We start from the raw sequence: 18,418 nt of genomic DNA on the forward strand, positions 1-18,418 counted from the left end.
CTGAAAGCCCTTAAAGGGCTACAAAAATGATTTCAAAAACAAATGAATAGGTCAGTATGAAGGTCACAGACCTTCATACTGAGCGTTGGGGGTTCAAGTCCAGCCAGGCTCTTTCCCTCTTTTTTTTATTTTTTTTTACAACAAATCTTCAAGGTTCATACTGAAAGGTAACATTACTCTTTTAAAATTAGAAATACATTTTTCTTTTTAAGTTGTCCAGATATATCTTATTCTATGTATCTCATATATCAAAGACCAAAAAACTCTCACTCTCTTTCTCTTGCTCTCTCTATATGTCTTTCAATCTTTCTCCCACTCACACATCCACTCAGCCACTTACGCACCCACTCACAGATCCCCTCAGACAGTTACGTACCCACTCACAGACCTACTCAGACACTTAAACACCCACTCACAGCACCAGTCAGACTCTCACACATCCATTCACAGACCCGCTCAGACAGCTACGCACCCACTCACAGACCCACTCAGGTTGTCACACACCCACTCACAGACCCACTGACACCCTCATGCACCCACTCACAGACCTGCGCACACACTGACGCACCCACTAAAATACTGATCAAGACACCCTCACACCCAGACAGGCAATGTGACAGTCACTTTCCCCTCTTGATACATCCTCTCACACCTATTCTCACACCCAAAGAGGCCGTGCACAGTATTGGGTTGGGTGGTTGTGGGGGGTGTTGGCCACTGGGTCTGGCTCCAGGCCAGGTCTTGCAGACAACCTTCCCTGTGCACGGGTGAACGCCGTGCATAGCGCAAGGTTGGGTGCTTAAAGAGGGTTGGTCTCAAGGCCTGGTCAGAGGCCAGGCTCTGTGGCCAAGCACTGCATCGCAAGGCCGAAGGCCATGTGCAGGGGTGGTTGGATTAATATATAGGAATGAAAATTACTATACATTTTTTTTTTAAACTGAAATTCACTGAAAAACCAAAGGTCATGGGGCATTATAGTTAGGAAATAGAATTAAAAAAAAACATAGAAATTCAATTAAAGAAACAAAGGTTATAAGGACGTTATAGTTAGGCTCACATTTTAAACGTACAAACCCATAGAAATTCACCAGTTGTAGTTAGAGTTACCTCAAGTAACTATAACTCGTGCCCTAAGGTAACTATAACTCACGCCCCTGTCATGCACAGTTTTTTGTCTAAAATGTTACTGAAAATATTACATTGATATTATTAATGATGTTATCAAAGATGTAATGAGTGCTGTAATTTGTGGAATATTTAGCGGTGCATGGCAAGGGCGCTGAAGCTGAGTTCCAACATGGCTGCCAACACTTCCTTGTTGAAGTGTTGGCAGCCAATCAGATCTCAGGACAAGATCGGGAGAGTTAGCGGAGCCTTTGCATACATATGTATGAACAAATTTGGATTTTCTTCATTTCTCAAAAACTACCGAATGGATTTACACCACATAACAAAAAGGTCTCTTTCTGGACCAAGAGCTACCTTTCTGCCAAACTTGGTATAATTCCGTCCTGTGGTTTGGGTGCTATTTCTTTTTCAAAATCCCTATGGAAATAGGCATAGGGGATAATTTGTGTTGGGACCTCCTTTTTTCTTGACCCCGCTTGACAGATCACCCCAAACCTTTCCAGACAGATGTTGAAGTGAGCGTTGCATTCTCTTTGAAATTTTTGTGATGATTCATCATACCGCGCCAAAGACATTAGCAAAATGAAAACTAAAAACATTTTTTTCCATAGAAATAGGTCCTAACTATAACTACCTAGTGCCAACTGCCACAACATTGGCAATAAATGCCGCTTACCGCCGTGCAGAAGACGGCCAATAAACCGCCGCGGCCGCGGAATTCCTCCACAGCTATTATGACCCACAGCTCGGAATCTGCCAAAATTTAGACACCCACACAAGTGCGCCACACCAAAGGTCAGTGAAAAACTGGCCATAACAAAACCGACACTGTCACGCCAACAGGAATACGCCCACACTATCACGACCCATGAATCCATGGGGCGGTCATTCATCCGCGGTATTCCATTGGCGGTACACACCGCTGCGCTCAAAATACACACACATTTACAAAACACTACCACATTGGACAAATCGAAATACACAAACCTGAGAAACATACACACACCACTCCCACACATCCAATAGAATATAAAACACACACCCACATCACCCACAAACCCTTACGACCACAATTGAGACTGAAGGCCAGAGAGAGACACCACCATCTACAAACTAGCATCCACAGGCACTCAACACCATCACTCACACAACATACACGCACAAAACACCACACAACCCCAAACATCACAACACACACCACCCCACACATCACCCACACCACCCCATGGCACCGCAAAGACACCCCAGTTTCTCTGAGGAGGAGCTCAGGGTCATGGTGGAGGAAATCATCCGGGTAGAGCCACAGCTATTCAGATCACAGGTGCAGCACACCACCATAGCTCGGAAGATGGAGCTATGGCGCAGAATCGTGGACAGGGTCAACACAGTGGGACAGCACCCAAGAACACGGGATGACATCAGGAAGAGGTGGAACTACCTACGGGGGAAGGTGCGTTCCGTGGTCTCAAGACACCACATTGCAGTTCAGAGGACTGGTGGCGGACCCCCACCTCCTCCCCCACAACTAACAACATGGGAGGAGCAGGTCTTGGCTATACTGCATCCTGAGGGCCTCGCAGGAGTAGCTGGAGGAATGGACACTGGTAAGTAAAATCTTAACTATTACATCCCCCACCCTACCTGCATGCTATCACATACCCCCGCCCTCACCCCCATCACTCCAACTCCTCACATATGTCCCACTATCACAACCCACTCATCCCAACACCAAGCCCTGCATGCAACACCAAAGCATGGACACCCATCACCAATGCATGGCCACTGCACATACCCACACACACCCCTAAACAATTATCACACAAGGTCCCACACAAGAATGCAAGCACTGGGTTACAGGGTCACCCACCCATTGCACACCATGGCACACACAGATGCAATAATCATGCCTTTACACCCCTGAAGGACCCCTACCCAACGTCACCAGACAGGAGGTTCCAGACATGTCCACTCCACCCATAGAAGAGGCCCACAGTGATGACAGCAGCTCTGTCCAACTGGATCTAGATGACCACCCCGGCCCATCTGGGACCTCGTGACAGTCGGTTCCCCTCACACTGGCACAAGCCACAACAGAGCCTCCCCCCTCTGGAAACACCAGCACAGCACCCACCCAGAGGGCCCATACCTCTGTCCCCAGGACACGTCAAGCAGCAGTGTGTCCACCACTACAGGGAACCCAGGCAAACCCACCACCCCAACAACACCAGGGACCTGGGGGCAGTGGTAGTGAGCACACGGTTCAGGAGATAGAGGCCCACGAACACAGGGGAACTGGGCGGGCTGCTGTGAGACAGGGGGAGGACAGGCCCAGGGAACCCACTCTCCACGAGGCCCTCTCCAACATCCTGGGAGCCTACCACCATTCACAGGAGACGATAGCAACGGTACTGGCCAAGTTTCAGGAGACCCAGCGGCTGCAGGAGGAACAGTATTTGTGGTTCAGGGAGGAACTCAAATCCATCAACACCACCCTGGGCACCATTGTTGGGGTGCTGAAGGAACTCGTCAACACCAGGAGGGACACTGTGGCACAACAAGGGGCCCCTGACACTAGCCAGGACGATGAACTGCCCACCACCTCCGCCGGCGCCAGTGGACAGGAGGCACCGCCACAGGATCACGACACCAGCACCTCACCCCCTGCAGATGGAGAACCACCACACAAGCGGTCCATGAGATCCAGGACAAAGGCAGAGAACAATGCCAAGACCCCTGCCAAGAAATAGGACCACCCTGATTGTCATTATTCTGTCCCACTTTGTCACCCTGTCCATCCATCAACTGCCCCAGCTCCACTTCCCATACCCCTTTGGACAATGCACCTGTGAGACTAATAGACTGAACTCTGCCATGGACATTCCTCCACCATCACACCTGACCATTTTACAACACCCTCCAATATTTAGCACTTAAATAAACACCGTTAAAGCACAAAACAATCTGGAGTCAGTCTGTGCTTTCGAAAATGTGTTAAAATGCTATATCCATTGTACTGTCAACATACCTGTGTCACACAGCTCTAGTCCATGCGGAAACAAAGCAGATGTCACACAGTGGGACCCACATCTGTGAAACTGAAAGGGAAAGGGACAACTCAGAGTCCATACACTGGGTGAAAGTGACAGACAGATGAGAGGTCGAACAATCATCTCAGATGTAGCAGGCAGTGATGTCTTCTTACCTGTGTCTCACTGGAAGTATTGATGAATCACTGTGGTTCTGTTGTCGATGTCCTCTTCTTCTGCTTCCTCTTCTTCACTGTCCACAGGCTCCACAGCTGCCACAACACCTCCATCTGGACCATCCTCCTGCAGAAAAGGCACCTGTCGTCGCAAAGCCAAGTTATGAAGCATACAGCAGGCCACGATGATCTGGCACACCTTTTTTGGTGAGTAGAATAGGGAACCACCTGTCATGTGGAGACACCTGAACCTGGCCTTCAGGAGGCCGAAGGTCCTCTCTATAACCCTCCTAGTTTGCCCATGGGCCTCATTGTAGCGTTCCTCTGCCCTTGTCATGGTATTCCTCACTGGGGTCAGTAGCCATGACAGGTTGGGGTAGCCAGAGTCACCTGCAAATGTCGAGGGAAATCTGTTAGACACACACTAACTCCTAGGGACATCCCAGACCCAGACAACTAGTCACACTGTATAGGCTCCATGTCCTCACCTAATAGCCACACACGGTGCCTTTGGAGTTGCCCCATCACATAAGGGATGCTGCTATTCCTCAAAATGTAAGCGTCATGCACTGAGCCAGGAAACTTGGCATTCACATGGGAGATGTACTGGTCGGCCAAACACACCATCTGCACATTCATTGAATGGTAACTCTTCCGGTTTCTGTACACCTGTTCACTCCTGTGGGGGGTACCAAGGCCACACGTGTCCCATCAATGGCACCTATGATGTTGTAGATATGTCCCAGGGCATAGAGGTCCCCTTTCACTGTTGGCAAATCCTCCACCTGAGGAAAAACGATGTAGCTGCACATGTGTTTCAGCAGGGCAGACAACACTCTGGACAACACGTTGAAGAACATAGGCTGGGACATCTCTGATGCTATGGCCACTGTAGTTTGAAAAGACCCACTTGCCAGGAAATGGAGAACTGACAGCACCTGCAATAGAGGGGGGATTCCTGTGCGATGGCGGATAGCTGACATCAGGTCTGGCTCCAACTGGGCACACAGTTCCAGGATTGTGGCACGATCAAGTCTGTAGGTTACAATTACATGTCGCTCCTCCATTGTCGACAGGTCCACCAGCGGTCTGTACACCGGAGGATGCCGCCACCTCCTCACCTGCCCCAGTGGACGTGCTGTATGGAGGAGAACAGCGAGCAGAAAGTCACCCAAAACTGAGGTACGTAAACACAACTTTATTCCTCATTTTTTTCAAACCGCTATGTGCCTGTATTAGTGTGAATGCAAGGCCTAGATATGTGTGACGCATTTAAAATTAATGCCATGTGGCACCCTGAAATGGCGTCTGCCTGATCTGGCGTTGTACACCGTCGCGGTAGGCGCTCGAAGACCGCGGCGCAATCCTGCATTGGTTAACATTGGACCCTATGGGTCTGAGGAGCCAATGAGGATGTACGCCGGCGGTGACGGTTCGCACAGCCGCCGACGCCACCGCCATTTTCTCTCTGTTCACTCACTTGATACCTGATCTTCGACAGGAGAGGACCTACACTGCAAGCGCTGCTGTGACCTCAGTCTGGAAGAGACAATGGCTCAGGTGTCTGGGGAATGGGCCCCTGCCTTCAGCACGAAGGAGTTGGAGAACTAGTGGATGGGGTCCTCCCCCAGTACACGCTACTCTACGGTCCTCCAGACAAACAGGTAAGTACACTGTGAGCATGCCGAATGGGCAAAGCCTGTGTGGAGTGGTGCGGATGGAAGATAAGTGGGGGGGGGGGAGATTGAGGAGTGCATGAAACGACGGTGAGTGCATGTGCGTCATGGCAAGGGTAGTGATGCGGGCCAATGACTGTGACAGTGCAGACGGTTATATCTTCTCCTTTTCCCCTGTACTATTCCTGTAGGTCAGCGCCCACCAGAAGAAGGATATTTGGTGTGCCATCGCCAAGGAAGTCCGGGCCCTGGGGGTCCACCACAGACAGAGCACCCACTGCCGGAAAAGATGGGAGGACATTCGCCGCTGGAGCAACAAGACGGCGGAGACCCACCTGGGGATGGCCACCCAACGTGGGAGGGGTGCCCGTCGCACCATGACCCCCCCGATGTTCCAGTTCCTGGTGGTGGCGTATCCGGAGTTGGATGGGTGCTTGAGGGCATCACAGCAGCCACAAGGGGGTGAGTACACTCTCTTTCAGCTGATTCTGTGCGCAGTGGAGGTGTCTGGGTGGGGGAGGTGGGCTGTGAGTTCCCCTAGGCCAATGCGAGTTTAGTAGGCAAGGTCCCATCGTAAAGCAGGCCATGTGGCACACCACCCCACCTGTGTTCAGAGCCAACTACACCTAGTCAGGCTTCTGTGACTTCCATGTGTGCAGCAATCGGGCATAGGCCTTGTACTTCATGTCCCTGTGATTAATTAGGGAACTCAAAGTGCACGGCGTACGGCAGGGGGCTGTAGTGTCCGCCAACTGTAGCGGTATTGCATGCACTCAACATGTCTTTTTTCTGTCACCCCGCCCTTTTTGTGGTCTCCCTGTTCTTGTGTGCATTAGCATCATCAGGCGGAGGAGCAGTGGCACCGGAGCAGGAGGGTGCTGCATCCCACATGGTCCTGGAGGGTGACACAATGGAGTCTAAAGCCACCAGTGGGACGGAGGGCGAGGGGAGCTATGTGGCGGGAACAGAAGCTGAGACCAGTGACACGGACATCTCCTCTGATGGGAGCTCCGTTGCGGTGCGTTGCGGTGGTGGGCCCCTCTGTGCCCACCGCATCTACAGGTACAGCCGCCACGCCCCTACCAGCACTGCCCTCCCAGCAGCCCCTCAGCGTGTGCCCCGTGGCCGCTCACCCAGGAGGGTGGGCATCTCCTTCACCCCAGGCACCTCAGCCCCTGCCCCAGTCAGCCCTGCTGCCCTCAGTGAGGAGGCCATTGACCTCCTCAGGTCCCTCACTGTTGGGCAGTCTACCATTTTGAATGTCATCCAGGGTGTAGAGAGGCAGTTGCAACAGACCAATGCATACCTGGAGGACATTCATTCTGGTCAGGCAGCCCAACAGCGAGCTTTTCAGACTCTGGCCTCAGCACTGTTGGCAGCCATTGTCCCTGTGTCCAGCCTCCCCCCTCCAACTTCCTCTACCAAGACTCAAACCCCTGTACCTCAGCCTATCCCAAGCACAACATCAGACCAGCATGCACACACCTCAACACACAAGGGAAGCTCTGGCAAACATAAGCACCACACATCCTACAGGCACTCACACAAGCATCATACCCATGCACACATACCAACATCCACTGCCTCCACTGTGTCCCCCTCCTCCACGTCTCCCTCCTCCCTCCCTGTCTCGTCTCCACTCACACCTGCATGCACTACATCTTCAGCCACTACATCCATCACCAGCACACCCATCACCACACCCCGCTCACATGCACTCACCACCCCCACTACCATTCACACATCCCCTGTGTCCTCTCCCAGCCAACAGCCATCCACCTCACGACAGCCTCCAGCCCATGCACCTTCACCCAAAGTCAGCAAACGTACACCTCCTACAACCACTACCTCTTCCTCCACTCTCAAACCCCCTCCATCTACCCATACCAGTGTGTCCCAAAAACTTTTCCTGTCCAACCTTGACCTCTTCCCCTCACCTCCCCCACCCCATCAGTCCCCTAGGGCCCGCCTTTCCAGCACCTCAGCCACAACATTATCGGGAACAGTGGTGCCAGCAGTAACCGGCTTCTGGAGTGCGCCAAGCAGCAGGGCAGCCAGTGTTCCAAGGAGCCAGACCACGGACAGTCCCCCACCTCAAAAGCATAAAAAGTTGTCCAGTACCCGGCGGGAGAAAGGCAAAACATCTACCAACAAGGGCTCTCCCAGGAGTACAGTTGGGAGTGGGAAGACAGCTGCGCCACCATCCAAAGTGGGGAAGGGGCACAGAAAGACAGGCAAGTCACCGAAAACCTGCACTGCGGACAAGACCACCACAAGCACCGCTGCCAAGGACACCACCAGCACCGCTGCCAAGGACACCACCGCCACAAGCACCGCTGCCAAGGACACCGCCGCCACCAGCACCGCTGCCAAGGACACCGCCGCAACCAGCACCGCTGCCAAGGACACCGCCGCAACCAGCACCGCTGCCAAGGACACCGCCGCCACAAGCACCACTTCACAGGACATCACCGCCACCAGCACCGCTGCCAAGGACACCGCCACCACAAGCACCACTTCACAGGACACCGCCGCCACAAGCACCGCTTCACAGGACACCGCCGCCACCAGCACCGCAGGACAATGAGCGCCAAAATCTCTGACGCTACTGGGGCCGCCACGAGCAGGATGAAGCACTCTGGGCACCAAGCCCCCTCCAGAACCACTGGAGTATCACATCCACTACTTCAGTCCTTGGCAGGATGAAGCAATCTGGGCACCAAGCACCCTCCAGAACCAGTGGAGACTGTAATCCACTTGAGAAACTGTGGCTTTGCACTCCCCAGGATAAAGCAGTGGGCAAACCACCCACTTGAGAGACTTGAGAGACTGTGGCTTTGCACTCCCCGGGATAAAGCAGTGGGCAAACCACCCACTTGAGAGACTTGAGAGACTGTGGCTTTGCACTCCCCAGGATAAAGCAGTGGGCAAACCACCCACTTGAGAGACTTGAGAGACTGTGGCTTTGCACTCCCCAGGATAAAGCAGTGGGTAAACCACCCACTGGAGAGACTTGTGAGACTGTGGCTTTGCACTCCCCAGGATAAAGCAGTGGGCAAACCACCCACTGGAGGTACTTGTTAGACTGTGGCATTGCAATCCCCAGGATAAAGCAGTGGGCAAACCACCCACTTGAGAGACTTGTGAGACTGTGGCTTTGCACTCCCCAGGATAAAGTAGTAGGCAAACCTCCCACTGGAGAGACTTGTGAGACTGTGGCTTTGCACTCCCCAGGATAAAGCAGTGGGCAAACCACCCACTTGAGAGACTGTGGCTTTGCACTCCCCAGGATAAATCAGTGGGCAACCCACCCACTGTAGAGATTTGAGAGACTGTGGCTTTGCACTCCCCAGGATACATCAATGGGCATGGAGCCCCCTCGTGGATCTAGAGTCGTGCACTCATCTGGCTGAGGTGCCCCCCCTTCCCTTCCCCCTGAGGTGCCTGTTGTATTTTGATATCTGATGCCCCAGCAGTGTTCTCTCCGTTTTGATCAGGTATCGTGTGTGGGCCTCGCCCATGCATTTTTGGCCCAGTGGTACACAGACTTTAATGGTAGAATACCTTGGACTTGTAGTCTTGGTTTATATATTTGTTTATAGTGTATAAATATATATGTTTGAGTACTGGATTTTAATAGATTACAAACGTTCAAATCATTTCCTTTTGTCTTTGTATTTCTTCAGGGGTCTGGGGGGTGTAACTTTAATGTATCATGATGTATTAGTGTGTGTGTGTTTTCGTGGGTGAGGGTGGGGGTGTTGCGTGTTGTGTGTGTGTGTCACTCTTTTGTCCCTCCCCCCTCCCCTGTGTCGTAGGTGCAGTACTCACCGTGGTCTTCGCCACCGGCGTTCGTGCTCCTGGTAGAGGAGCAGGAAGACAAAGGCAGGGAGTATCTGGAGTTCCGGTTCCATGGCATCCTGGTTCATCGTGGGGTGTGTACAGGTGAGCGTTTTCCCTTCCAAGTCCTGTTTCCACTGTGTTTTTGTTCGCAGTGAATCTGCCCCGGAAAAGGTGGCGGATTGGACTGTTGTAATACTGTGGGCAGTACATTGTCTTCCGCCTGTCTGTTGGCGGTTACCGGCGCAGTGTTTGTTTGTACTGCCATGGCGATCAGAGTGTTAAAGTGGCTGTCTATGTTGGTGGTTTCCGCCACGGTCGTGATTCCTTTTTTTTTACCGCCGGCCTGTTGGAGGTTTTACCGTCGCTTTAACACCGACCACCAGGGTGGTAATGACCACCAATATGTATAAAAAAATACATATAATAAGTCTTTAAAATATGGAAGTACGGACGATGTTTCTGAAGAGAACATTAATGAAAGCTATTGTAATGGAAAAAGTTATTCTATTCTCTCGGTTTACTATAAATAGCAATACTGATTGTCTCAATCTCAACCACTACCAGCACATCCTGGTTTGTTATTCTCTATTCTCTCAGGTTATATTTGAATGTGATACTCCTGTTTTCCTGTTGTCTCGCCACATGATTAATATATCATAAATGAACCTATATTATGTAATGGGCTCTTTGGTCCATATTTCATTATTGAGGATGTGCTAGCCCTCTAATTTAATTGTGAAGAGGTTTGCATAGCTGGGAGCTGCACGGTTTTGCAAGGAAGTTCTATTTAGTTGGTTGTAGACATATACTTTTCATTCCTTGAGGACTGCCCATTCTACCATCTCCTAACCCAAGTCATGATTGATAGATGTGTAGAGTGATTTATTTAATCAATGTAGAGCCAAATTTTTCACAGATTTGTGGATTGTGTGTTTCTAATTTATTAGATAAATCAGTGGTGTTTTTGATATAATCCAGTATTTTTTGTACTAGCGGTTGATGAAGGTAGTCAGTGTAGTTGCCTATGGGTTTAAGGTGGTATCCAGTCCTGGATACAATTGATCTGAATGGAGGATTATTCCATCTTTACATGTTTAGGCAACATATATATCTTGGGCTGTTTCGGGTTTTCTTGAGTAAAACACTCCTTTTCTGCATTTGAAACTGTGAGGCAACACTTTTTCCATTTTGTACCCAGCGCAGCACCAGGAGATCCTGAGGGCTATTTGTGCTCTTTATCAATTAAATGATATAATAATCATAACAATGATGATGGTGATAATACCCTTAATCACCTCTGCCATGGACAAAATACTAGTTAGAATGATTTCCAAACCTTTAGAAGGACTTTGTCAAGACGAGGTCTGGACGGAGTTCACAGAGTTCTGTTACGCGGAACTGGGCAAAGTGCTAGCGGCGGAGTTTGGGTAAGTCCTCTGTTTGCACTGATTTTCAGTGTGGGAGCTTCTCCCATACTCTAAAATCAGTGTGAATGGAATCATGTGGAGTGCCAGAGGGTCCTAACTTCTTTCTGCCGCTGCAGTAAATTTTCTACTTGAGCGGCAGCTTCCTCAACGTGAGCGGCAGCTTTCTCATCGTGAGCAGTTGTGGCCTGCCACAACCACTCGTGTTCAGAAATCTTGTGCGCGCTCACCAACTTAGTGATGTCTGTCGCTTAGTGAGAGAGAGAGAAAAAACTATGCTCCGCGGTACTTCAGGGAGTTTTCTGAACTTTGCGCAGAGCAAAGAGGAAGAGGAATTCTTTGCCCACCCCTAATCAAGACCAATATAGGCATTGTAGTACAGTATGTGGTTGTTCATCACCACCAGTGATCCACATTTTTCTGACAGTTTGAATGCCAAATGCAAATCCTTTGCCAATATCTTAGTCACTCCATTGTGTTATCCTTTGTTCCAAAATATTTTTCATAACTTCTCAACGCTGTTTCTTTTTTTCAATCATCCCTTTTGACCTATGGATTTTTTGATTGAAGCAGGGCTTGTGGCTAGAAACTTAATAATTTCTGATGTATTCGGCATCAGTATGCTGTTTTCAGTCCTTTGCTACTGTGTCTTCTCAGCATGTGCTGTTTGTCGTATTTGTGTATTTTTCTTCTAATGTGGATGTCTCCCTGGAATACTTTCTGATTTGTTTCTTTTTAGCATATACTTCTTCCCAGCTGTACACCTATCCCAGCTCATATTCAATGGTGTCTCTATTGAACTTTCTTATTTTTTTAAATTTCTTTGGTGTGTATTGTCACTTGCGGATTATTGTCACCCAGAACTCTGCCCAATTAGTCCCTTCTGATTTTTCTTTGATTTCTTCTTTAATTGTTCTATTTCCTTGTGTATTTCCATTAGAACCTTTGATAACTCCTCTACAATTAACAAAGTCAAATCAAGTGAGCACTCATTTAAGACAGAATTCCAGTGTTCAACAAATTTGCTATTGCATTTACATAATGCTGCCTTCTGGAATTTTCTTAAGCAATGTAGTATCCTTTTTACTTTATGGTACTCTATCAAATTAGTAATATGTAATCACATGCTAACTTCCTTTCTTATCAGATAATAAAGTTGCTTTATCTTATTTGTAGTGGTTTCAGAAGATATTGCTTGTTCCTTTGTTTCTTTAAGCATACATTTCCTCCTCTGTGGTGAGGCTAGATTTTGTGCTTGATTCTCGTCTCTTTTAAAAACAATCTAGGGTAACACACCCATCCGTGAACCCTCATTTCCCGTTATACACTACCTATCCCTCAAACCTAAAACCCCTTACTAACTCAATACACTACCCATCACAGAACCCTAAAAAAAACCTCACTAACCCTTTACAACCCATCTCAGAAACCTCAATGCCCCTCAGTCACCCAAAACCCCATCCCTCCCTGAAACTTAAAATCTTTCACTCTCCTCATGACCTGTATACATTACCCATCCCAGAACCCTAAAAGCCCCTTACTACCCCATACACTACCCACCCCTTAATACTTAAAATCCCCTACTTCCTATTTACAGTGTCTAGTAACTAGCACCCAAACTTTTAAAAAAAACAAAAAACTACTATCTCTATTCTCCACCCTTCTCAAAATACTTAAATTTTCCTATTAACTATTTAGAACCTGATTTAGAGTTTGGCGGAAAAGGTTACTCCGTCACAAACATGATGGCTATCCCGTCTGCCGTATTACCATTTCATTAAAACCTATGGACATTGTACTAGGGCAGATGGGATATCCATCACGTTTGGCAATTAATGTTTTAAAATTAATTGAATGCAATTACTTATAATTTTTAATATTAAATAGTTCACATATTATTAAAACTAAAGTATACTCCATCTACTTTTTTTTAAACCATACTACAGTTAAAAATATAGGTTAAAAATATGGATGTATTGAAAAAGTATTGTGAATTACTTAACATTATTACACATTTCTAATATACATACATTTAAACATATATGTATATATATAGATACACCGTTATATATTACTTACTGGCAGTCGCAGTAAGTATTTATAGTTATGACCTAGTTTACATAGGAAAATCGTTTTTTGTTGTGCCAATATCTTTGTGCCATTTGCTGGATCTTCCTGAAATTTTCAATACTAATGCAATAGTCGATTCAGCAGCTGCCTTGAAAGTTTTGGGGTGATCTGTCAAGTGGGGGCTGAGAAAAAGAGATCGAAAATGCATTTTCCTCAAGCATTTTCTCATAGGGACTTTAAACATGACTACAGCCTAAACTGTTGGATGAAATTTCACCAAATGTGGCAGAAAGCTAGCTCTTGGTTCAGAATTGGTTGTGATTTTGTGCAAATTTATTTAGTAGTTTTTGGGATATTAAACAAAAAAGAAATGTCTGTGATTGTCTGCCAGCAATTCAACCAGAAAGTGATGGCAGCCATCTTAGGACCGATGTACTTGATAGCACCCCGTTGAAATGCATTGTAATAAATGGCAGGTTTTGAGGGTCACAAAAAGGAGAATGTATAAAGGGTGATAAAAGATGTTAGTTACAACATAACTCATCTGTTGCGTAGGTGATTTTACCCTGTGAATAAGCCATCTGCTGGGACTTCATGAATCATGTTTGAGAGAAAGCTGTTTTCAAGTGGTTTTCTCATTGAGGTTATGGAAGATGCTCCAGAAGCTAAAATGAGAGAATATTATCTGTAAGTTCACACTTTCACAGCAAATGAGAATAAAGTCCGACATTCTCAGTAAAACATGTACTTCCAACAGGAGCAGCCTGTCAGTTGATTCTGTTGTGTTCTATTGCAGCTTCCCAGAGTGTTCTAAAAAACAACTAGAGCACAAACAGTCTTACTTATGACAAAAGTGTGGCACACCTGAAATCATCCTCATAGAATCAAACTGGCAAAACTTAAAACATTTATTTAAAAAGGAGCATAATGAGGGGGTACATTTTGTCAAAGAAATTAGGCCAGATGTACAAAACTTTTTGCATGGCGCAAACAGCGAATTTCGCTGTTTGCGACATGCAAAAAGCACATCGCGATGCCCATTCCCGAGTCGCAAACTCGGAATTTCGTACATCTGGCCCATTATGATTAGTTCTGTAGAAAGAAAAATTAGGACTTGTTTTAAGTGAGTTCTCAAATATCTTCCTGTTGTACTTCCCAAAGAAGCAGCCTGTCAGTTGATTCCCTTGTCTTCTACTGCAGTCGCCCAGAGTGTTCTAAAGAACAACTAGAGCAATAAAAGTACTAATTATGACAAAAGTGTGACACACATGAAGCCATCTTGATTTAATCAAATGGGTAAAACATAAAATAGTTAATTTAGAAAGGAACACAATGATGGGTTTTATTTTGTCATAGAAGTTATGGTTGGGGCTGTAGAAAGAAAAATTAGGACACGTTTTAAGTGAGTTCTCAAATATCTTCCTATTCCATTTAATTAAAAAATTTTGACATGCAGACTGAAACAAGCACTGTCAACACCAGCAACAGACTGCCAGGTAACTCCCTGGAGATCAGCAGTTTGCTACAGTGTTCTAATGAGCATCTAGAGTGCTAACATTCTGAAGTTATGGCAAAAGTTTGGCACATATGACCACCATTTTGATGGAATTGAAGTGGAAAACTGAAAGCATTTGCTACTGAGGATGCTGCAGTGAATGAGGTGATTAGGAGCTTCATAACAAATAACTCTCCCAAGAAGGCCATCAGGCAAAAGAAATCCAAATATAGCACAAATATCACCTAAATGTATCCCAAGTATAGCCCAATGACAGAAGTGTGCAAAACTCTTAGGGTCACATTTACAAGGCCCTAGTGCCACCGGAGCATCACTTTTTGTGGCATAATGCCACTCTGACAGAGTTTTCTAAATCAGAGGGGCATGTAATGGGTGTTGCTCTGGGTGTTCCACTGCAACACCCATTGCTTTTGACGCTGCCGCACTTTTACAAGAAGTCTCAAATCTGTGGTAGCGCCAAAAATTAAGCTTTGTTAATTCTTCTTATCCCTGCATTTAGCTATTCTTCATGTTTTTGTACCTGACTTCCTCCTGTCTGTACTAGTTTTCTTCTGCTTTGGTACTAAGCTTAGCTTTCCCTTCTCCCCTTATATCTCTTGTGGACTGGTACTTAAGAGGACAAATTGTTAGGACATGTACTCTACCGACAAGATTGCATGCCCAAGTCAGCTTTTCTATGCATGTTTGTGAAGGTTGTCTTTGCCTTGCTCATGCCCATTGCATTTGCCAACCAAAATCTCACCATAGATCCTCCTGGATTGATCAAAATATTCCACCCCTTTATTGCTGTTCAGTGACTTAGCTTTGCCCCTCCATTACAAAACATTTGCGATTGATTTGCCTACCTGGCTTGTTTAACATAATTAACCTAAAGTGAATGATAGAAGAAGATAAAACTGTAGTGATCTAGTGCGGTTGTATTTTTTTGAATTCTAAAATGTGTAAAAAAAAATCCAGCTACACCAACCACCAGTGCAGGGGCCAGCAGCAGCACCAGTGCTCCAGACATGGCAGCGGTTGGAGGTGGAAAACCGGTGGCAGCAGGGACGGGAGTTGGTAAGTCATATTGGTCTTGCTCACTGACAATTACTAGTATACTCACAGTAAGGGAGTTGCTTGTGAAACCCCTCGTTTAGCAGCTACAGCAGGAGTTGAGTTCTTAATGGCCTCTTCTCTCTGCAAATCAGTAGACAAAAGCTCATAATGAATGGTCGGCTAAGAGAAAGAATGGGTGAAATGGTATATGAGTGAAAGGATGTGTGTGTGAAAGGAAGGGATGTGTAGGTGATTGGAGATGCATGGGTGGGTGAAAGGATTGATAAAAGGGGTGGAAGGGTGACCCAGTGGTTGAAGGGTCGATAGATAAAAGGATACTCGGGAGGGGATGGGTGGATGGTAACAAACAATGCATGGGTAAATGGATGGATAGGTGAAAGGGTGGTTGAAAGGGTGGATACTGGATAGATGAGTATGGATGGACAGGTACATATATGGATGGCTGGATTGGAATAATGAAAGACTGGATGAGTGAGTGTATAGTTTAAATGGTGGGTATCAAAGGGTGAATAGATGAATAAAAAGATGAATGGATAATTGGTTGTATCAAGAAATAAGGGAGCTCGCCTGGAGAGTTATGTGTCTGCTCACCTACTTCACTTGGTTTGCATGGTTATCAAAGCTTTGGTTCAAAGTGGGGGTATTTTAATTTTCTGTCTACTCCCTTAACTCACTGTAGTTGTTAAGCAAGGCTGAAATGCATCCTCCCACCAATCATCATACCTCCCTCCCCATTAGTCGCCCATGCTGATATAACTTAATTGCAGCGTGGTTCAATTCCGCAGTACAGTCATGTTGTCTGTACAATGTCCATCTGCCTCAGTTAATGCAGCATTTACAAAGTTGTCAATGCATTGTAAACTTCAAACGATGCATGACTCCCTTCGAGTGCCCACTCTGTCACCTCCTAGTACCTCAGTCCTTTATTCTTTCTAAAGTTCTGTCTCAGCCACCCACAAAAAAATTGAAAAATCACTTTTGGCATGTACCACATTTATGTATATGTGATTAATATTTCATAGCTTCCATAACAGATTCATGCCAGTTCAAATGTTATCCTTTTGTCATTTGTCATTACAGTAAGCTGGTATGGGTAAAATAATGGCCACATGACTCATAATGAGCCACATCAAATTCTAGTAGCCTTAGGGGACCAGCAATTTACTGCTTTGCCACTCTGTTTTTTAAAAATCGTTTTGCACAGAGTACTGTTTATAATTTGACATTTTCCTTTTTCTTTCCTGCTATAGCTATTCCTGGGGGACATGATACTCACCAGGAGATAGCAGCTCAGCTGTGGCAGCAGAGGTTGGAGGGCATCCGCAATGAATATCTGTGGCTGGTGGCTCTTCAGGAAGACAAGGTCAAGGCAACAGCCAACATGCTGGCCAGTTCTAGCTCCTCCAACTAGCAACCAGAGCCTCCAGCTTCCCAGCAGCACTGTCAGTGCACCGCAAGCTGGCATCAGCCCGTCTCTGTCCCACCATTGCTGCCCCTCACTCTCAGACCACAATTTCCAACAATGCATCATGCAACACTTCACATGCCTGAACTGCCAGATGACACACATTGAGGCAACCCTGGCTAACCTCCGGACCCACATGGAGACTTCTTTTTTAAAAATAATTATTTTGGTAGGAGGGACACTTGTTGTAGGTGGAGAGGGTGGGAAAGGAAGTTGGGACTGGGGTTCATTTACACTTTGGACTTTTTCTTTGGACTTTTGTTTTGTTATGGACTTTCGTTGGACTTGTGAGGACAGGGCCATTTGTTTGAGGAGAGAGGTGGACCTGTTGTGGGTGGAAGAGGTGGGTTTTCTATTTGTAAAAAAATAAAATGGGATAATTCATTTCACTTCATTTATGCTTCAAATCAATATTTTAGTGTTTTAGTTTGCACTGCTTTCTTTTTGTGTATCCTGTTTTTTAAATCTGCTACCAAAGTGTATGTCACTTACTTATACCCATGCTGCACTGCCCTCTGCAACTATATTCACCACAAAGGGGGGTGATTGTCATTGCCTATTTTGCCTACAAAAACCTAGATACACACAAACAACATCATCTTCAGTAGAAGTTAATTACTAACTAAATGAGTTCACTTCAATCCATAGTTCTTTTCTTACAAGAATAGATGAAGTGAGGGCTAATACCTCAGACTTCTTACTGCAGGGGCTTCCCAAGGTGGCATCTTATTTTAAGGGGTCACAGTAGTAGTAGCAGGTTAGCGCTAACAGGGAAGACACAAGATGTCACTTCTACCTATGCGAACTCCAACTGCAGAATTAATCAAAGGGTTATCCATCACTGTCAACTAGATTGAAAGAAATCTGATGATAGTACTTGACACACAACAAAGAAGACCTGATATTATAATAAAAACTATCTATATCAATTTCTTCTGAGCAACGGGGAGCTAGCATTTAATGAAAACTAAAATTAGGAAATTAAAACCTACAATCAGGAGAAATGGGCTCAGGGTCAAGAGTGGTTGAACAAGGTTA

The 18,418-nt window shown here is 46.5% G+C and overlaps 1 long non-coding RNA gene across 1 annotated transcript in view; it reads left to right on the top strand.

Annotated features, from left to right (window-relative positions):
• LOC138247392 (uncharacterized) overlaps positions 1 to 17,774 on the top strand; it is a 63,182-nt gene extending 45,408 nt beyond the window's left edge. The window contains exons 2-3 of the long non-coding RNA XR_011194483.1: positions 15,817 to 15,915; positions 17,166 to 17,774. This is a non-coding gene — a long non-coding RNA (uncharacterized lncRNA). The remainder of the gene's footprint in view (positions 1 to 15,816; positions 15,916 to 17,165) is intronic.
• Positions 17,775 to 18,418: the final 644 nt, after the last annotated feature.

This window comes from Pleurodeles waltl, chromosome 7 (assembly GCF_031143425.1).
Source record: "Pleurodeles waltl isolate 20211129_DDA chromosome 7, aPleWal1.hap1.20221129, whole genome shotgun sequence".
In the NCBI taxonomy this organism is placed as follows: domain Eukaryota; kingdom Metazoa; phylum Chordata; class Amphibia; order Caudata; family Salamandridae; genus Pleurodeles; species Pleurodeles waltl.